Source organism: Stenella coeruleoalba, assembly GCF_951394435.1.
Source record: "Stenella coeruleoalba genome assembly, contig: scaffold_89, whole genome shotgun sequence".
Classification (NCBI taxonomy): domain Eukaryota; kingdom Metazoa; phylum Chordata; class Mammalia; order Artiodactyla; family Delphinidae; genus Stenella; species Stenella coeruleoalba.
In genome coordinates, this window is record NW_027646015.1 from 507,277 (window position 1) to 530,011 (window position 22,735).

Consider the following 22,735-nt stretch of genomic DNA (forward strand, 5'->3'; position numbering starts at 1 on the left):
GCAGAGTTATAAATGACAGCTATCGTCCAAAAATAGACTGAAGTAAGGCTGCCAAGAGGACTTGAAAGCGGGGCAGAATTGCAGGAAACCGATTTCAGGAGGTAGACTGGAATTGCATTGAAAGCATAGGAAAAGAGGCAGAACGTCCACAATGATGCACTTGGCCAAAAAGGGCGTATGCGTTTTTTCCTGAATATATTCAGGAAAAAAGGCATACGCCCTTTTTGGCCAACCAAGCAAGCTTGCAAAGGAAATCTGCACTACAATGAAGTCTCACTTCCCCCCGGTCAAAAGGGCCATCTGAAAAAAGTGTAAAATCCAGAAAGGCAGGACAGGCCATGGAGAACTGGGAGCCTTGTTATGCTGATGGGCGGGATGTAAATTGCCAACAGCCACTCCGGAGAAGTGTATGGTGTTTCCTGAAACATCTAAAAAACAAAGCAACAGAGCCTAGTGCACTTCCACTTATGGTCCTATAGCTTAGGGAAATTAAAATCAAAAAGACACAGCCACCCCAAAGTTTGGGACGCCTCTGTTTACAAGAACCTCGTTTACCGTACAAGTTCAATATCACAGAAAGTGAAAAATGGATAAAGAAGTTGTGGTACTCATGTACAAAGCAATATCACTCAGCAATGAAATCTATGTCACCAGGCCCGTAGCAGCATAATGAGTGGATTCGGGTATGGTGATTCTAACTGAAATAAGTCACACAGAAAAAGAAACATCATAAGATATCAGTAATACACGGAATGTAAACTTGGCTACACAGGAACTGAATTACAGAACAGAACAGGGTCTCAAATTTAGAAAACCAACTTATGCTTGCTTAAGGGGAAAGGTGAGTTGGGGTGCTGCATAAAACCAGAGATGGAAATGAGCACAAAGTTCCTTAAGCCAAATATGGAATAGACAAGAGCTACTCCTTGCTCAACGAAGTGGACTCAACACCGCATATTAAACGCCTAAGAATGTACCTGACTAGTAAGTATCTTAAAACCTATAGATTGCTATGTCTCCGAAAGAGAATCAAGCATGTGTACAGGGGCATAAACGCAGCAGTGATAGGATTGGAGAGGTTCAGTGAGCAAATGAAGACCTTTGAAGTCATATTGCATGGTACCCATTCCACGGGTTTCAACTACACAGATTTTAGGTATTCTTCCTTCAGCTAAAACATGCATGTGGAACCCAGAGTATGATCAACCATGTGATCGGGAGACGTGTTCAAATATGTCTCAGTTTTCCTCCCCTGGTACTCGGGTGCAACATTCCAGACGCTTTACTAACACTCTCCCCACTTGGAGAGTCAGTCCCTTTAACCTCCTGTTTGGCCCAGTTTGCAATTTCTGCGGAAGATGAACAGGAATAGCGAGAACCAATGAGAGGCTAGCTGGAGGTGTCTGGACGGGCAAATTTAACTCTCATTTCCCACCAGGAAGAGGAAATAACCAAAGGCTCAGCGTGCCGTACCGGAACCAGATTAGGGCCTGAAGCCATCCTGCGGTGTTGCGGCCAGCTCACAAGAAAGCGAGTTGAAGAAAGGAGCTCAGGGGCACTGTAATTCACAAACCTGCAGAGTTATAAATGACAGCTATCGTCCAAAAATAGACTGAAGTAAGGCTGCCAAGAGGACTTGAAAGCGGGGCAGAATTGCAGGAATCCGATTTCAGGAGGTAGACTGGAATTGCATTGAAAGCATAGGAAAAGAGGCAGAACGTCCACAATGATGCACTTGGCCAAAAAGGGCGTATGCGTTTTTTCCTGAATATATTCAGGAAAAAATGCATACGCCCTTTTTGGCCAACCAAGCAAGCTTGCAAAGGAAATCTGCACTACAATGAAGTCTCACTTCCCCCCGGTCAAAAGGGCCATCTGAAAAAAGTGTAAAATCCAGAAAGGCAGGACAGGCCATGGAGAACTGGGAGCCTTGTTATGCTGATGGGCGGGATGTAAATTGCCAACAGCCACTCCGGAGAAGTGTATGGTGTTTCCTGAAACATCTAAAAAACAAAGCAACAGAGCCTAGTGCACTTCCACTTATGGTCCTATAGCTTAGGGAAATTAAAATCAAAAAGACACAGCCACCCCAAAGTTTGGGACGCCTCTGTTTACAAGAACCTCGTTTACCGTACAAGTTCAATATCACAGAAAGTGAAAAATGGATAAAGAAGTTGTGGTACTCATGTACAAAGCAATATCACTCAGCAATGAACTCTATGTCACCAGGCCCGTAGCAGCATAATGAGTGGATTCGGGTATGGTGATTCTAACTGAAATAAGTCACACAGAAAAAGAAACATCATAAGATATCAGTAATACACGGAATGTAAACTTGGCTACACAGGAACTGAATTACAGAACAGAACAGGGTCTCAAATTTAGAAAACCAACTTATGCTTGCTTAAGGGGAAAGGTGAGTTGGGGTGCTGCATAAAACCAGAGATTGAAATGAGCACAAAGTTCCTTAAGCCAAATATGGAATAGACAAGAGCTACTCCTTGCTCAACGAAATGGACTCAACACCCCATATTAAACGCCTAAGAATGTACCTGACTAGTAAGTATCTTAAAACCTATAGATTGCTATGTCTCCGAAAGAGAATCAAGCATGTGTACAGGGGCATAAACGCAGCAGTGATAGGATTGGAGAGGTTCAGTGAGCAAATGAAGACCTTTGAAGTCATATTGCATGGTACCCATTCCACGGATTTCAACTACGCAGATTTTAGGTATTCTTCCTTCAGCTAAAACATGCATGTGTAACCCAGAGTATGATCAACCATGTGATCCGGAGACGTGTTCAAATATGTCTCAGTTTTCCTCCCCTGGTACTCGGGTGCAACATTCCAGACGCTTTACTAACACTCTCCCCACTTGGAGAGTCAGTCCCTTTAACCTCCTGTTTGGCCCAGTTTGCAATTTCTGCGGAAGATGAACAGGAATAGCGAGAACCAATGAGAGGCTAGCTGGAGGTGTCTGGACGGGCAAATTTAACTCTCATTTCCCACCAGGAAGAGGAAATAACCAAAGGCTCAGCGTGCCGTACCGGAACCAGATTAGGGCCTGAAGCCATCCTGCGGTGTTGCGGCCAGCTCAAAAGAAAGCGAGTTGAAGAAAGGAGCTCAGGGGCACTGTAATTCACAAACCTGCAGAGTTATAAATGACAGCTATCGTCCAAAAATAGACTGAAGTAAGGCTGCCAAGAGGACTTGTAAGCGGGGCAGAATTGCAGGAAACCGATTTCAGGAGGTAGACTGGAATTGCATTGAAAGCATAGGAAAAGAGGCAGAACGTCCACAATGATGCACTTGGCCAAAAAGGGCGTATGCGTTTTTTCCTGAATATATTCAGGAAAAAACGCATACGCCCTTTTTGGCCAACCAAGCAAGCTTGCAAAGGAAATCTGCACTACAATGAAGTCTCACTTCCCCCCGGTCAAAAGGGCCATCTGAAAAAAGTGTAAAATCCAGAAAGGCAGGACAGGACATGGAGAACTGGGAGCCTTGTTATGCTGATGGGCGGGATGTAAATTGCCAACAGCCACTCCGGAGAAGTGTATGGTGTTTCCTGAAACATCTAAAAAACAAAGCAACAGAGCCTAGTGCACTTCCACTTATGGTCCTATAGCTTAGGGAAATTAAAATCAAAAAGACACAGCCACCCCAAAGTTTGGGACGCCTCTGTTTACAAGAACCTCGTTTACCGTACAAGTTCAATACCACAGAAAGTGAAAAATGGATAAAGAAGTTGTGGTACTCATGTACAAAGCAATATCACTCAGCAATGAAATCTATGTCACCAGGCCCGTAGCAGCATAATGAGTGGATTCGGGTATGGTGATTCTAACTGAAATAAGTCACACAGAAAAAGAAACATCATAAGATATCAGTAATACACGGAATGTAAACTTGGCTACACAGGAACTGAATTACAGAACAGAACAGGGTCTCAAATTTAGAAAAACAACTTATGCTTGCTTAAGGGGAAAGGTGAGTTGGGGTGCTGCATAAAACCAGAGATTGAAATGATCACAGATAAAGTTCCTTAAGCCAAATATGGAAAAGACAAGAGCTACTCCTTGCTCAACGAAATGGACTCCACACCCCATATTAAACGCCTAAGAATATACCTGACTAGTAAGTATCTTAAAACCTATGGATTGCTATATCTCCAAAAGAGAAACAAGCGTGTGTACAAGGGTCATAAACGCAGCAGTGATAGGATTGGAGAGATTCGGTGAGCAAATGAAGACCCTTTGAAGTCATATTGCATGGTACCCATTCCACGGGTCTCAACTCTCCAGGTTTAAGGTATTCTTTCTTCAGCTAAAAAATGCATGTGGAACCCAGAGTATGATCAACCGTGTGAACGGGAGACGTGTTCAAATATGTCTCAGTTTTCATCCCCTGGTACTTCGGTGGAACATTCCAGACTCTTTACTAACACTCTCCCGACTTGGACAGTCAGTTCCTTTAACCTCCTGTTTCGCTCAGTTTGCAATTTCTGCGGAAGATGAACAGGAATAGCGAGAACCAATGAGAGGCTAGCTGGAGGTGTCTGGACGGGCAAATTTAACTCTCATTTCCCACCAGGAAGAGGAAATAACCAAAGGCTCAGCGTGCCGAACCGGAACCAGATTAGGGCCTGAAGCCATCCTGCGGTGTTGCGGCCAGCTCAAAAGAAAGCGAGTTGAAGAAAGGAGCTCAGGGGCACTGTAATTCACAAACCTGCAGAGTTATAAATGACAGCTATCGTCCAAAAATATACTGAAGTAAGGCTGCCAAGAGAACTTGAAAGCGGGGCAGAATTGCAGGAAACCGATTTCAGGAGGTAGACTGGAATTGCATTGAAAGCATAGGAAAAGAGGCAGAACGTCCACAATGATGCACTTGGCCAAAAAGGGTGTATGCGTTTTTTCCTGAATATATTCAGGAAAAAACGCATACGCCCTTTTTGGCCAACCAAGCAAGCTTGCAAAGGAAATCTGCACTACAATGAAGTCTCACTTCCCCCCGGTCAAAAGGGCCATCTGAAAAAAGGGTAAAATCCAGAAAGGCAGGACAGGCCATGGAGAACTGGGAGCCTTGTTATGCTGATGGGCGGGATGTAAATTGCCAACAACCACTCGGGAGAAGTGTATGGTGTTTCCTGAAACATCTAATAAACAAAGCAACAGAGCCTAGGGCACTTCCACTTATGGTCCTATAGCTTAGGGAAATTAAAATCAAAAAGACACAGCCACCCCAAAGTTTGGGACGCCTCTGTTTACAAGAACCTCGTTTACCGTACAAGTTCAATATCACAGAAAGTGAAAAATGGATAAAGAAGTTGTGGTACTCATGTACAAAGCAATATCACTCAGCAATGAAATCTATGTCACCAGGCCCGTAGCAGCATAATGAGTGGATTCGGGTATGGTGATTCTAACTGAAATAAGTCACACAGAAAAAGAAACATCATAAGATATCAGTAATACACGGAATGTAAACTTGGCTACACAGGAACTGAATTACAGAACAGAACAGGGTCTCAAATTTAGAAAACCAACTTATGCTTGCTTAAGGGGAAAGGTGAGTTGGGGTGCTGCATAAAACCAGAGATGGAAATGAGCACAAAGTTCCTTAAGCCAAATATGGAATAGACAAGAGCTACTCCTTGCTCAACGAAGTGGACTCAACACCGCATATTAAACGCCTAAGAATGTACCTGACTAGTAAGTATCTTAAAACCTATAGATTGCTATGTCTCCGAAAGAGAATCAAGCATGTGTACAGGGGCATAAACGCAGCAGTGATAGGATTGGAGAGGTTCAGTGAGCAAATGAAGACCTTTGAAGTCATATTGCATGGTACCCATTCCACGGGTTTCAACTACACAGATTTTAGGTATTCTTCCTTCAGCTAAAACATGCATGTGGAACCCAGAGTATGATCAACCATGTGATCGGGAGACGTGTTCAAATATGTCTCAGTTTTCCTCCCCTGGTACTCGGGTGCAACATTCCAGACGCTTTACTAACACTCTCCCCACTTGGAGAGTCAGTCCCTTTAACCTCCTGTTTGGCCCAGTTTGCAATTTCTGCGGAAGATGAACAGGAATAGCGAGAACCAATGAGAGGCTAGCTGGAGGTGTCTGGACGGGCAAATTTAACTCTCATTTCCCACCAGGAAGAGGAAATAACCAAAGGCTCAGCGTGCCGTACCGGAACCAGATTAGGGCCTGAAGCCATCCTGCGGTGTTGCGGCCAGCTCACAAGAAAGCGAGTTGAAGAAAGGAGCTCAGGGGCACTGTAATTCACAAACCTGCAGAGTTATAAATGACAGCTATCGTCCAAAAATAGACTGAAGTAAGGCTGCCAAGAGGACTTGAAAGCGGGGCAGAATTGCAGGAATCCGATTTCAGGAGGTAGACTGGAATTGCATTGAAAGCATAGGAAAAGAGGCAGAACGTCCACAATGATGCACTTGGCCAAAAAGGGCGTATGCGTTTTTTCCTGAATATATTCAGGAAAAAATGCATACGCCCTTTTTGGCCAACCAAGCAAGCTTGCAAAGGAAATCTGCACTACAATGAAGTCTCACTTCCCCCCGGTCAAAAGGGCCATCTGAAAAAAGTGTAAAATCCAGAAAGGCAGGACAGGCCATGGAGAACTGGGAGCCTTGTTATGCTGATGGGCGGGATGTAAATTGCCAACAGCCACTCCGGAGAAGTGTATGGTGTTTCCTGAAACATCTAAAAAACAAAGCAACAGAGCCTAGTGCACTTCCACTTATGGTCCTATAGCTTAGGGAAATTAAAATCAAAAAGACACAGCCACCCCAAAGTTTGGGACGCCTCTGTTTACAAGAACCTCGTTTACCGTACAAGTTCAATATCACAGAAAGTGAAAAATGGATAAAGAAGTTGTGGTACTCATGTACAAAGCAATATCACTCAGCAATGAACTCTATGTCACCAGGCCCGTAGCAGCATAATGAGTGGATTCGGGTATGGTGATTCTAACTGAAATAAGTCACACAGAAAAAGAAACATCATAAGATATCAGTAATACACGGAATGTAAACTTGGCTACACAGGAACTGAATTACAGAACAGAACAGGGTCTCAAATTTAGAAAACCAACTTATGCTTGCTTAAGGGGAAAGGTGAGTTGGGGTGCTGCATAAAACCAGAGATTGAAATGAGCACAAAGTTCCTTAAGCCAAATATGGAATAGACAAGAGCTACTCCTTGCTCAACGAAATGGACTCAACACCCCATATTAAACGCCTAAGAATGTACCTGACTAGTAAGTATCTTAAAACCTATAGATTGCTATGTCTCCGAAAGAGAATCAAGCATGTGTACAGGGGCATAAACGCAGCAGTGATAGGATTGGAGAGGTTCAGTGAGCAAATGAAGACCTTTGAAGTCATATTGCATGGTACCCATTCCACGGATTTCAACTACGCAGATTTTAGGTATTCTTCCTTCAGCTAAAACATGCATGTGTAACCCAGAGTATGATCAACCATGTGATCCGGAGACGTGTTCAAATATGTCTCAGTTTTCCTCCCCTGGTACTCGGGTGCAACATTCCAGACGCTTTACTAACACTCTCCCCACTTGGAGAGTCAGTCCCTTTAACCTCCTGTTTGGCCCAGTTTGCAATTTCTGCGGAAGATGAACAGGAATAGCGAGAACCAATGAGAGGCTAGCTGGAGGTGTCTGGACGGGCAAATTTAACTCTCATTTCCCACCAGGAAGAGGAAATAACCAAAGGCTCAGCGTGCCGTACCGGAACCAGATTAGGGCCTGAAGCCATCCTGCGGTGTTGCGGCCAGCTCAAAAGAAAGCGAGTTGAAGAAAGGAGCTCAGGGGCACTGTAATTCACAAACCTGCAGAGTTATAAATGACAGCTATCGTCCAAAAATAGACTGAAGTAAGGCTGCCAAGAGGACTTGTAAGCGGGGCAGAATTGCAGGAAACCGATTTCAGGAGGTAGACTGGAATTGCATTGAAAGCATAGGAAAAGAGGCAGAACGTCCACAATGATGCACTTGGCCAAAAAGGGCGTATGCGTTTTTTCCTGAATATATTCAGGAAAAAACGCATACGCCCTTTTTGGCCAACCAAGCAAGCTTGCAAAGGAAATCTGCACTACAATGAAGTCTCACTTCCCCCCGGTCAAAAGGGCCATCTGAAAAAAGTGTAAAATCCAGAAAGGCAGGACAGGACATGGAGAACTGGGAGCCTTGTTATGCTGATGGGCGGGATGTAAATTGCCAACAGCCACTCCGGAGAAGTGTATGGTGTTTCCTGAAACATCTAAAAAACAAAGCAACAGAGCCTAGTGCACTTCCACTTATGGTCCTATAGCTTAGGGAAATTAAAATCAAAAAGACACAGCCACCCCAAAGTTTGGGACGCCTCTGTTTACAAGAACCTCGTTTACCGTACAAGTTCAATACCACAGAAAGTGAAAAATGGATAAAGAAGTTGTGGTACTCATGTACAAAGCAATATCACTCAGCAATGAAATCTATGTCACCAGGCCCGTAGCAGCATAATGAGTGGATTCGGGTATGGTGATTCTAACTGAAATAAGTCACACAGAAAAAGAAACATCATAAGATATCAGTAATACACGGAATGTAAACTTGGCTACACAGGAACTGAATTACAGAACAGAACAGGGTCTCAAATTTAGAAAAACAACTTATGCTTGCTTAAGGGGAAAGGTGAGTTGGGGTGCTGCATAAAACCAGAGATTGAAATGATCACAGATAAAGTTCCTTAAGCCAAATATGGAAAAGACAAGAGCTACTCCTTGCTCAACGAAATGGACTCCACACCCCATATTAAACGCCTAAGAATATACCTGACTAGTAAGTATCTTAAAACCTATGGATTGCTATATCTCCAAAAGAGAAACAAGCGTGTGTACAAGGGTCATAAACGCAGCAGTGATAGGATTGGAGAGATTCGGTGAGCAAATGAAGACCCTTTGAAGTCATATTGCATGGTACCCATTCCACGGGTCTCAACTCTCCAGGTTTAAGGTATTCTTTCTTCAGCTAAAAAATGCATGTGGAACCCAGAGTATGATCAACCGTGTGAACGGGAGACGTGTTCAAATATGTCTCAGTTTTCATCCCCTGGTACTTCGGTGGAACATTCCAGACTCTTTACTAACACTCTCCCGACTTGGACAGTCAGTTCCTTTAACCTCCTGTTTCGCTCAGTTTGCAATTTCTGCGGAAGATGAACAGGAATAGCGAGAACCAATGAGAGGCTAGCTGGAGGTGTCTGGACGGGCAAATTTAACTCTCATTTCCCACCAGGAAGAGGAAATAACCAAAGGCTCAGCGTGCCGAACCGGAACCAGATTAGGGCCTGAAGCCATCCTGCGGTGTTGCGGCCAGCTCAAAAGAAAGCGAGTTGAAGAAAGGAGCTCAGGGGCACTGTAATTCACAAACCTGCAGAGTTATAAATGACAGCTATCGTCCAAAAATATACTGAAGTAAGGCTGCCAAGAGAACTTGAAAGCGGGGCAGAATTGCAGGAAACCGATTTCAGGAGGTAGACTGGAATTGCATTGAAAGCATAGGAAAAGAGGCAGAACGTCCACAATGATGCACTTGGCCAAAAAGGGTGTATGCGTTTTTTCCTGAATATATTCAGGAAAAAACGCATACGCCCTTTTTGGCCAACCAAGCAAGCTTGCAAAGGAAATCTGCACTACAATGAAGTCTCACTTCCCCCCGGTCAAAAGGGCCATCTGAAAAAAGGGTAAAATCCAGAAAGGCAGGACAGGCCATGGAGAACTGGGAGCCTTGTTATGCTGATGGGCGGGATGTAAATTGCCAACAACCACTCGGGAGAAGTGTATGGTGTTTCCTGAAACATCTAATAAACAAAGCAACAGAGCCTAGGGCACTTCCACTTATGGTCCTATAGCTTAGGGAAATTAAAATCAAAAAGACACAGCCACCCCAAAGTTTGGATCGGCTCTGTTTACAAGAACCTCGTTTACAGTACAAGTTCAACATCGCAGAAAGTGAAAAATGGATAAAGAAGTTGTGGTATTTACTTACAAAGCAATATCACACAGCAATGAAATCTGTGTCATCAGGCCCTTAGCAGCACAATGAGTGGATTCAGGTATGATGATTCTAACTGAAATAAGTCACACAGAAAAAGAAACATCATAAGATATCAGTAATACACGGAATGTAAACTTGGCTACACAGGAACTGAATTACAGAACAGAACAGGGTCTCAAATTTAGAAAACCAACTTATGCTTGCTTAAGGGGAAAGGTGAGTTGGGGTGCTGCATAAAACCAGAGATTGAAATGAGCACAGATAAAGTTCCTTAAGCCAAATATGGAATAGACAAGAGCTACTCCTAGCTCAACGAAATGGACTCAACACCCCATATTAAACGTCTAAGAATGTACCTGACTAGTAAGTATCTTAAAACCTATGGATTGCTATGTCTCCGAAAGAGAATCAAGCGTGTGTACTGGGGCATAAATGCAGCAGTGATAGGATTGGAGAGGTTCGGTGAGCAAATGAAGACCCTTTGAAGTCATATTGCATAGTACCCATTCTACGGGTCTCAACACTCCAGGTTTAAGGTATTCTTCCTTCAGCTAAAACATGCATGTGGAACCCAGAGTATGATCAACCGTGTGATCGGGAGACGTGTTCAAATATGTCTCAGTTTTCCTCCCCTGGTACTCGGGTGCAACATTCCAGACGCTTTACTAACACTCTCCCGACTTGGACAGTCAGTGCCTTTAACCTCCTGTTTGGCCCAGTTTGCAAATTCTGCGGAAGATGAACAGGAATAGGGAGAACCAATGAGAGACTAGCTGGAGGTGTCTGGACGGGCAAATTTAACTCTCATTTCCCACTAGGAAGAGGAATTAACCAAAGGCTCAGCGTGCCGTGGCGGAAACAGATTAGGGCCTGAAGCCATCCTGCGGTGTTGCGGCCAGCTCACAAGAAAGTGAGTTGAAGAAAGGAGCTCAGGGGCACTGTAATTCACAAACCTGCAGAGTTATAAATGACAGCTATCGTCCAAAAATAGACAGAAGTAAGGCTTCCAAGAGGACTTGAAAGCGGGGCAGAATTGCAGGATACCGATTTCAGGAGGTAGACTGGAATTGTATTGAAAGCGTAGGAAAAGAGGCAGAACGTCCACAATGATGCACTTTGCCAAAAGGGCATATGCGTTTTTTCCTGAATATATTCAGGAAAAAACGCATACGCCCTTTTTGGCCAACCAAGCAAGCTTGCAAAGGAAATCTGCACTACAATGAAGTCTCACTTCCCCCCGGTCAAAAGGGCCATCAGAATAAAGTGTAAAATCCAGAAAGGCAGGACAGGCCATGGAGAACTGGGAGCCTTGTTATGCTGATGGGCGGGATGTAAATTGCCAACAGACACTCAGGAGAAGTGTATGGTGTTTCCTGAAACATCTAAAAAACAAAGCAACAGAGCCTAGGGCACTTCCACTTATGGTTCTATAGCTTAGGGAAATTAATATCAAAAAGACACAGCAACCCCAAAATTTGGGACGGCTCTTTTTACAGGAATCTCTTCTATGGCACAAGTTAAATATCCCAGAGAGCAAATAATGGATAAAGAAGTTGCGGTACTTCTGTACAACAGAATACCACTCAGCAATGAAATCTATGTCACCAGGCCCGTACCAGCATAATGAGTGCATTGAGGCACGATGATTCTAAGTGAAATAAGTCACACAGAAAAAGAAACATCATAAGGTATCACTAATACACGGAATGTGAACTTGGCTACACATGAACTGAATTACAAATCAGAACAGGGTCTCAAGTTTAGAAAACCAACTTATGCCTGCTTAAGGGGGAAGGTGAGTTGGGGTGCTGCATAAAAGCAGAGTTTGAAATTAGCACAGATACCGTTCCATAAGCCAAATATGTAATAGACAAGAGCTACCCCTTGCTCAACGAAATGGATTCAACAATGAGGTATCACCTCACACCTGGTAGAATAGGCATCATTGAAAATCTACAAACAAAAAATGCTGGAAAGGGTGTGGAGAAAAGGAACCCTCTTCCACTATTGTTGGGAATATAAATTGATACAGTCATTATGGAGAACAATATGGAATTTCTTAAGAAACTAACAATAGAATTACCATATGATACAGCAATCCCAGTACTGGACATATACCCAGACAAAACCATAAATCAAAAAGAGTCATTCACCGCAATGTTCATTGCATCACTATTTACAATATCGAGGTAATGGAAGCAACCTAAATGCCCACAGACAGACGAATGCATAAAGCTGTGGTACATATATAAAATGGAATATTACTAAGCCATGAAAAGGAATGAAATTGGGTCATTTGTAGAGACGTCGATGGATCTAGAGACTGTCATACAGAGTGAAGTAAGTCAGAAAGAGAAAAACAAATCTTGTATATTCATGCATATATGTGGAACCTAGAAAAACTGTACAGATTAACCATTTTGCAAGGCATAAATAGAGCAACAGATGTAGACAACAAACGTATGGACAACAAGGGGGGAAAGCTGTTGGGGGGGTGGTGGTGGGAGGAGTTGAGAGACTGGGATTGGCATGTATACATTTATATGTATAAAATAGATAACCAATAAGAACCTGCTGTATAAAAATATAAAATAAAATTCAAAATTAAAAAGAAGTAAAATTTAAAAAATAAAACAGAAAAAACAATTATTCCCTGCACATACATGTATTTATATGAATAAATTATTTCCATGCTTATATCTGTAAATACAAAAAAGAGGAATAAAATCTACCTTGAACCAAAAACGAAAAAGAGAAAAAAAACACAGAACCCACCAGTTCCACAGAGGAAAACCGTATCAGGGCACTTGCTCCAGTTGTAAACAATTCTGAAGTTGGTCAGTGGTGGGGAATCGTCTCCCATTCAGCCAGCAGCCCCCACGCAACAAGCGTCCTCATTGCAAAGCTGGGGCACCGTGCCGAGGCATCTGTGAGTAAACGTGAGCTGAGCCCCAGGCCAGTTGCTGCTGAACTATTCCCACCCGTCCCAGGTAAAACACCTGAATATATACAAGGACTTGAAAGCCTAGAGGAAGGGCCATAGAGCCACACGAGTGACAGCATGCCGGCCGACTTGGTGCCTGCAGGCCAGCCAGGATGGTCCTGGCCCTGGGTGCTCTTCTGGAAGATTTCCATTTCCCTGCCTGAGATACCCGTCCTGTCCCTGCCCCCACTGCTTTTTTCCTTCCTCATCTCTGCCCAGGGAGAAATTCCAGCAGCAGGTATGGGTGACACATCCTCTTCTTTAGCAGGTGGCAGCCTGGCAACTGCTGCAGAAAGTCCAGCAGAGCCCCACTCACACTGGGCCACCCACAAAGCCGTGGCCTCTCACTCCCTCCCACCAGCCCAGCCCCGAGACTGCTGACAGGGCAGAGAAAATGGCGTCAGGCACGGCTGCAGGGGCTCTTGCTGCCTGGAGTGGTATTTATATTGATCTCAACCCAGGCACACCTGGGGAGGGCTGGCCGGCACGGTAAGGCTGCCCAGGTCAGCCAATCATCACCCCTCAGGGGCTCACAGTTGCAGAAAATGGAACTTGCTGAACCGGCCAGGTCCAAGGAACAGGTGTGGGCTCCTGAGAGTCAGGATAGACAAGGGGCTGCAGCTTTGGCTTGTTTTCTAATCATTTTATCTGGCCCATGAGTGGGAGACAACTTCAAGAAAACCCTCTCCTAATGAGAGGAACCCAGGAGTCAGGCAGAGGAGGGGTGGGTGGTGGTTGGAGACAGAGGCCTGGTGCCCCGGGTGCAGTGGAAGTCTCTGGAAGACCAGGTGGAGGGAGGCCTCACGGAGTGATGCCCAGGGTCACAGACCTGTCGCAGCTGCTGTTTGTTAGTTCAAGTCCTGCTCTGAGGTGCTCTGTGTCAGCTCTGAGCGACAGGTGAGCTGGGGGTGCTCTGCAATGAGGGCTATGTGCACGGTTCCTGTGTGCCCAGCCCTGCCACGGTACCTGCAAGGGTAGCTCTGTATCCTGGGAGGGGCCTGACCACGAGAGCCCCGTGGGCTGGGGTGGGGGTGGGGTACCTGCCCAGGTGAGCTCCATATTCTGGGATTGGTCTGACCACGAGAGCCCCATGGGCTGCTGGGGACCTGGTAAAGGATGTCAGGACAGTCAGTGAAGCCACCGAGGATATACCTCCAGTTGCTCCTAATTCCTACACCCTGCTGGTCATTCTACCAACCACCAGGACATGGTATTCTGTATTAGTCTTCAATGATGCCTTCTTTTGTATTCCATTAGTCCCAGAGTCACAAGAAATTTTGGCTTGTGAGTGGCAGGACTCCACATACAACTAAAACAATACTTCCGGGCCGTCTGGCCCCAAGGGTGCAAAAATTCCCACACCATCTTTGGGGAAAGCTTAGCTAAAGACCTAAAAGTTCTACCTCTGGAAAAGGAAACCCTCCTTCAATATGCAGACGACATTCTGATCACCAGCCCTACTAAGGAGGCCTCTGAACTACCAAGCCAATAAAGGATAGAAGTTGTCCAAGAAAAAGCTCAAATATCACAGACTGCGGTGACCTGCCTGGGCTTCATTCTCACAGAAGGTCAGAGAAGCCCATCCCAGGAAAGGGAAGAAACCATTTTCAGCCTTACCCCTTTCTAAAACTAGAAGACAGCTTAGGGGTTCCTGGGGAGGCCAGGGTTTGCTGCTTCTGGATCCCTAACTACAGTCTACTAGCTGGGCCTCTATATGAAACACTGAAAGGAAAAGATGATGATCCTTTTGAATAGAATCCAGAAGTGGCCTTTCAAGAATGGAAAGAGCAGTCAATTCAGACCCTTGCCCTGGAACTCCCTAATTTAGCTAAACCCTTTGACCTTTACATTCCCGGTGAAAGGTGAATCGCCATTGGAGAATTAGTGCAAAAACTGGGACCGCTTGAAATGGAACAATGCAAGAATGCCATCCAGGTAGGATAAACTACGGTCACTAAGGGGCTTGGCCCACTGCCACATCTGGCCAAGATACTGGCGGTATCTAAAAACCTGGAAATCAGCAGCCCAAAAGGCCACCTCCCTCCTAAGGGAAAAGGACCCCACGTGGTGATCCTAACCACCAACCATGCCCTGAAGTTGCAGGGTTCGCTCCGTGGGCACACCGACCTCGAGTGAGGAGGCCCTCCAACTCCAACATCCAGAGAGATAACCGGGGGCAACAGGGCACCATGACGACTCGTGTGAACATCACTTGACCTGGAGTTTCTCTCATAAAACAACAAGAGTGTGTCCCAAAAGAGTAGACTACTGCTTGCAGGACTTACTGCACCCAGAGGGGAGCTAATAATCTTGGCGGGGGAACAGTATACCACACTGTCACCATAGAAGAGCCTACAGACACCGTGATGATGGTGGCCAATAAGACCGGCTGGACTCCTGTTTACTTCAAAAGGCTGTTGACTCAGTAGCCATCATGGTCCTTGGTCACCACTGACCCTGGACTGTCTGGGAGTTGAGCAGGCAGGGCTCTGACACCTGGTGCTGTTTGTACGTTAATTCAGGGGCCTAATTGAAGAAAGCGCAGACTACTGGTCAGAGCATCTAGGCTGGCAGAGACGGTCAGCCTAAGGTGGCCGAACAAATGTGGGGCGGGGTGAAACCGGCCCCCACAGCGTCTCTGCACATCTCTTTCCTGGACCCTTAAAGGTCATTAGAATCTATAACACTTCCAATGCTGGTGCTCAGGTGGACGAGCAGGGAGGCAGGGGTCCTGGGGACAATCAACGTCACCGGGAGGCTGCTGGGGAGAAGCTCTGACCCTCGCCCCAGGGTATGAGGGCTCCCAACTCAGTACTCAGCAGTTACAGAAGAAGGGTCTGCACCCTCAGCACTCCAAGAATGAGGAACGGGACAAAAGGCAGAGGAGGGGTTTGTCCCCAGCAAAGCCCATTAAAAATCCCTGGGAGATAAAAATAGAATCTGGGCAATAAAGTCAAGTCTAACCTTTTTTATCCTTTGTGCTTTGTCTAATTTCACGTGCTCCTAGGGTCCCGCATGCAGAGGTTCCACACCCGGCACTTCAGACCAGATTTCCTAGTGCAGAATGGCTGGGTCGACACCTCAGCTCCTGGGGCCCAGTGCAGACTCCACGATATAGAGCCTGAGCTACAGCCAACCCGGCCCTCGAGAGCTCCGCTGCCTCCCTCCCTCCCACTGACTCTGACAGGATCTCTACACAGCAGCCCAGCCCACAGCCCACGGGGTAGTGCATGCTCTCACCTCTCCATTCTCTGATCAAAATATAAAGTTTCCTTTGCTTGTGAACCAAACTCAGTCTCGATCTGTTGGCCCCAATGACACTGGGCAGGGGGACACTTGTTGGGGTCCACTCTGGAGGATCAGTAACAGAAATTGAGACTATTGTAACCTCAATGAACAGATGTGTGAGCCAAACTGTAGTTAACATAGAACAGTGTATAAGGCTCGGGTAAAATAAGATGTTTTTAACACTTCCATTTGATATTTCCATCACTTTTTATAAGCAAGTTCAGTGAAAAGGTTTGTCTTATTTGTCAGGTCAATATTAGAGAAACGAAGTGATTTCTTTCCAAGGATGTACAGCTAATAATCTTGGTTAAACCTTCAATCTTGTTTTAAATGCTTTTCCATTGAAAATGATACCTCTCTTTCAGCTCCCCCATTTCTGAGAAGTATAAAATCTTATAATTTATTATTACCAAAGGGGAAAGGTGGGAGGAGGGATAAATTAACAGTTTGGAATGAACACATACACACTGCTATGTATAAAATAGATCATCAACAAGGAACTACTGTATAGCACAGGGAACTACACTCAACATTTTGCAATAACCTATAAGGGGAAATAATCTGAAAAAGAATAGATATTTTTATTGACATCATCTATCAATGACAGTTAAAGTGTAGCCTAAGGGAAGCTGGTGGTGAGTGCTTCTGACCCTGAAGACTTCAATCATCTAAAGTTTGGACTCTGCCTACTTCCCAAGGCCCTTAATGAACATATGTGTAGCCGTAGCTTAAAAACTTCCCCAGTTTGGGTTTCGGGGAGACACTGATTTTGAAAAAGCCCTGGTGTTCTCCTTACATGAATGGGACTCTTCCTACTGCTAAAACATGTCTGTCACACCCAGAGGATGGTATACCGTCTGATCGGGAAGAGTTTGGAAAAGGCATCTCATCTCCTCATCTCCTGGTGCTCGGGTTCACCCCTCCAGCGTCTTTACTAACAGTCTCCCCACTTGGAGATGTCAGCACTGTCAACATCCTGTTGCGTACAGTTTGGAATTTGTCCAGAGGATGAAGCGGAAGGATGAGGAACAATGAGAGACAAGTCCTAGGTGTTCAGACAGGCACATGTCACTCTAATTTCCAATCAGGAAGACGAATTGACCAAAGGCTAGGGTTGCCCATGGAAACAGTATAGGGCTTGAGGAAATCCCGCTGCTTTGTGGCCAGTTCCCATAAACATGAGTTGAACAATGGAACTCAGGGGCAGTAAAATTCACAAAACTGCAGAGTTGAAAATATCCATCACTGAAAAATGTCTTGAGGAAAGTCAGAGAAAAGGACTTGTAAGCAAGGGAGAATGGCAGGAAAGGGATTTGAGGAGGTAGAAAGGACTCGCCATTAAGCACAAGAAAAGGAGCTGAACATTGCCAACATTGCCAACATTGCAGTTGGCCAAAAAGGGTGTATGCGTTCTTTTCTGTATATATTCAAGAAAAGGGCATACACTTTTTTAGCCAACCAAACAGGTGGGCACTGGAAGTCAATACTACAAAAGATATCACTTCGCATCAGTCAGAAGAGCCATCCTCATAAAGCGTAAACAACAGAAATGCAGGACAGGGCAACGAGAAGAGGGAGCCCTGTGAGACTTATAGTGGAAATGTATATTGCCAACGGCCATTCTGGAGAAGTGTATTGTGTTTACTAAAGCATCTAAAAAATGAGCTACAGAGCATAGGGCACTTGCACTCATGGGCGTATATCTTGGGAAAAACAAAAATCGAGAGGACACAGGCACCCCAATGTTTACCCCCTCTCTGTTTAAAAGATCCTCGACTAGGATATAACTTAAATGTCTCTGGAGGGAAAAAATGGATAGAGATGTGGTACTTAGGTAGAGTGGAATATTATTCAGCCTGGAAATCAATGAAATATGGCCAGTTGTAACAACTCCGGAGGAGTTACGTATGATCATTCTAAGTGACAGAATTCAAAAAGAAAAAGACACATATCATAAGATATCACTTAAAGGTGGAATCCAAAATGGCTACACATGAAATAAATTACAAAACAAAAACATAGTCAAATATGTAGAAAACACGCATAAGGCTGCTAAACGGGAAAGGTGGGGAGGGGTGAGGCATCATCCAGGAGGTTGAAATTAGCAAAGATACCATTCCAAATACCAAACTGATAATCAACAAGGCCTACACGGTAGCTAAAAGAACTGCACTCAGCACACTCAAGTCACCGGAAAAGAATATATACGACTGGTAAGAATCTGAAAAAGAATTTATTGATGTCTCTCTGTACGCGAATCAAGTGGATGTACAGCAGCAAGAAACAGAGCTTTGAAAATCAGCTGTAACCAATATAGTAATAAATTGAAAAAAATAAACGACAGAGAGACAGAGAAAACCTCTTACAACTTTTCCTCAGGGACGGTGATGCAACATGGATTGAACACATCTAGACCCACAGCAGGATGAGACATAAGGCTGGAAACTGTTTGCGCTAAGAGAAATGTGAGGTTGGGTGAGGAAATGCACACCCTTTAAAGTAATACTACCTGGTACCCATTCAATGGGTCCCAAATCTGCAGGTTCAAGGGATCTTCCTACAGCTAAAACATGCATGGAAAACCCAGAGGACTGTACACCATGTGATCGGGAGATGTGTCTAAAATGCACCTCATTTATCCTCTCCTGGTGCTCCTGTTCACCATTCCAGCCATGCTACTTAGAATCTCCCCACTTGGAGAATCAGCACATTTAAACTTCTGTTTCACACATTTTGCAAATTGTGAGGAGGATGAACGGGAAGAGGGGGAACCAATGAGAGAAGAGTTGTAGGGGTTTGGACGGGCACATATCACTCTAATTTCCCATTAAGAGTAAGAATTAAAGAAAGGCTCAGCCTGCCTCACCGGAGCCAAAATAGGGCCTGAAGCAATCCTGCGGGTTTGAGGCCAGCTCACAAAAGAGCAACTTAAAAAATGGAGCTCAGGGTCACTGCAATTCACAAACCTGCAGAGTTATAAATGAAAACTAACGTCCAAAAATATGTTGAGGTAAGGCAAAGAAGAGGATCTGAATGCAAGACAGAATTGCAAGAAACAGATTTCAAGAGATAGATTGGACTCGTCTTTAACGCACATGAAAAGCGGCAGAATTTCGACAATGATGCAGTTGGCCCAAAAGGGCGTATGCGTTTTTTCCTGATTATATCCAGGAAAAAACGCATACGCACTTTATGGGCAACGAAGCAAGCAAGCAATGCAAATGTGCACAACAAAGAAGTCTCACTTCCCACCGGTCAAAAGGGCCATCCTAAAAAATTGTAAAAACCAGAAATGCAGGACAGGCCATGGAGAACAGGGAGCCTTTATACGCTGATGGGCAGTGTGTGAACTGCCGAGAGCCACTCTGGAGAAGTGTATGGTGGTTCCTAAATCATCTAAAAAACAGAGCTACAGAGCATAGGACACTTCCAATCATGGGAGTATATCTAGGGAAGTCTAAAAATCAACAAGACACAAGCACACCACAGTTTAGGGCTACTCTGTTTACAAGAACCTCAACTTCAGTACACCTTAAATATCCCAGGAAAGAGAACAATGGATAAAGAAGATGTGGTACTTATGTACAATGGAATATCTCTTCACCATGAAATCAATGTAATAAGGCTAGTAGAAGGATAAAGAGTGGATTTAGGTCCGATAATACTACTTGAAATAAGTCAAACAGAAAAAGAAACATATCATAAGATATCACTTATAGAGGGAGGGTAAATATGGCTGCACAAGAAATGAATTACAGAACAGAACAGTGTCTCACATTTAGAAAACACACTTATGTCAGCTTAAGGGGAAAGGAGAGGTGGGGTGATGCATAAAACCAGAGTTTGAAATTAGCACAGATACCGTTCAATAAACCAAATAGGTATTAGACAAGATCTACACCTTGCTCAATGAACAGGCCTCAACACACCCTATACACCACAGAGAAATATATCTGAGGAATAAGAATCTTAAAACCCATGTATTGATATATCTCTATAAGGGAATCAAGTGTGTGCAGAGCGGCACAAACACAGCAGTGAAAAGGAGCTAAACCCCATTATAGAAATAAATTTTAAAAACAAAACGCTGAAACAATGAAAGAGAGAAAAATTCTTACAAAATTCGCTCAGGGGCTGTGATGCAACCTGGATTGACCACATATAAACCCACAGCTGGATAAGACATAAGGCTGGACACTTGGGGCTGACAGGATTGGTGAGCTTTGGTGAGCAACTGCCGAAAGTTTAATGCAATACTTCATGCTACTCATTCCAAGGGTCCCAACACTCCAGGTTGAAGGGAATCTTCCTACAGCTAAACCATGCTTGGGAAACCCAGCGACTGGTATACCATATGATCGGGAAAGGTTTCTAAAACGCACCTCATTTTTCCTCTCCTGGGGCTCCGGATCGACATTCCAGCCGCTTTACTAACAACATCCCCACATGGAGTCAATGCCTTTAAGTTCTGGTATCGCACAGTCTGCAGTTAGTGCAGAGGATGAATGGGAATAGGGGGAACCAGTGAGAAACTAGCTGTAGCGGTTTCAATGGGCACATGTCACTCTAATATCACATCAGTAAGAAGAATTAACCAAAGGCACAGCAAGGTGCCCCAGAAGAAAAATAGGGCTTCAAGGAATCCTGTGGTTATGGGGAAAGACCACAAAAATAAGAGCTAAAAAATGGAGCTAAGGGCCACTGCAATTCAAAAACCTGCAGAGTTATAAATGACAGCTATCATCCAAAAATATACAGAAGTAAGGCTATGAAGAGGCATTGAAAGCAAGGCAGAATTGCAGGAAACCGATTTCAGGAGGTAGACTGGAATTGCATTGAAAGCATATGAAGAGAGTCAGAAACTCGACAATGATGCACTTGGCCAAAAAGGGCGTATGCGTTTTTTCCTGAATATATTCAGGAAAAAACGCATACGCCCTTTTTGGCCAACCAAGCAAGCTTGCAAAGGAAATCTGCACTACAATGAAGTCTCACTTCCACCCGGTCAAAAGGGCCATCTGAAAAAGGTGTAAAATCCATAAAGGCACGACAGGCCATGGAGAACTGGGAGCCTTCTTATGCTGATGGGCGGGATGTAAATTGCCAACAGCCATTCTGGAGAAGTGTATGGTGTTTCCTGAAACATCTAAAAAACAAAGCAACAGAGCCTAGGGCACTTCCACTTATGGTCCTATAGCTTAGGGAAATTAAAATCAAAAAGACACAGCCACCCCAAAGTTTGGGACGCCTCTGTTTACAAGAACCTCATTTACGGTACAAGTTCAATATCGCAGAAAGTGAAAAATGGATAAAGAACTTGTGGTACTTACGTACAATGCAATATCACTCAGCAATGAAATCTATGTCATCAGTCCTGTAGCAGCATAATGAGTGGATTCAGGTATGATGATTCGAACTGAAATAAGTCACACAGAAAAGAAACATCATAAGGTATCACTAATACACAGAATGTGAACTTGGCTACACATGAACTGAATTACAAAACAGAACAGTGTCTCAAGTTTAGAAAACCCACTTACGCTTGCTTAAGGGGGAAGGTGAGTTGGGGTGCTGCATAAAACCAGAGATTGAAATGAGCACAGATAAAGTTCCTTAAGCCAAATATGGAATAGACAAGAGCTACTCCTTGCTCAACGAAATGGACTCAACACCCCATATTAAACGCCTAAGAATGTACCTGACTAGTAAGTATCTTAAAACCTATGGATTGCTATGTCTCCGAAAGAGAATCAAGCGTGTGTACAGGGGCATAAACGCAGCAGTGATAGGATTGGAGAGGTTCGGTGAGCAAATGAAGACCCTTAGAAGTCATATTGCATGGTACCCATTCCACGGGTCTCAACTCTCCAGGTTTAAGGTATTCTTCCTTCAGCTAAAACATGCATGTGGAACCCCGAGTATGATCATCCGTGTGAACGGGAGACGTGTTCAAATATGTGTCAGTTTTCCTCCCCTGGTATTCGGGTGCAACATTCCAGACCCTTTACTAACACTCTCCCAACTTGGAGAGTCACTGCCTTTAACCTCCTGTTTGGCCCAGTTTGCAATTTCTGCGGAAGATGAACAGGAATAGGGAGAACCAATGAGAGACTAGCTGGAGGTGTCTGGACGGGCAAATTTAACTCTCATTTCCCACCAGGAAGAGGAAATAACCAAAGGCTCAGCGTGCCGTGCCGGAACCAGATTAGGGCCTGAAGCCATCCTGCGGTGTTGCGGCCAGCTCAAAAGAAAGCGAGTTGAAGAAAGGAGCTCAGGGGCACTGTAATTCACAAACCTGCAGAGTTATAAATGACAGCTATCGTCCAAAAATAGACTGAAGTAAGGCTTCCAAGAGGACTTGAAAGCGGGGCAGAATT

The 22,735-nt window shown here is 44.5% G+C and overlaps 1 long non-coding RNA gene across 2 annotated transcripts in view; it reads right to left on the reverse strand.

Annotated features, from left to right (window-relative positions):
- Positions 1 to 10,119, reverse strand: part of LOC307181393 — a 439,679-nt gene extending 429,560 nt beyond the window's left edge. For both annotated transcript variants that reach the window (XR_013826650.1, XR_013826651.1), the window contains exon 1: positions 10,079 to 10,119. This is a non-coding gene — a long non-coding RNA (uncharacterized lncRNA). The remainder of the gene's footprint in view (positions 1 to 10,078) is intronic.
- Positions 10,120 to 22,735: the final 12,616 nt, after the last annotated feature.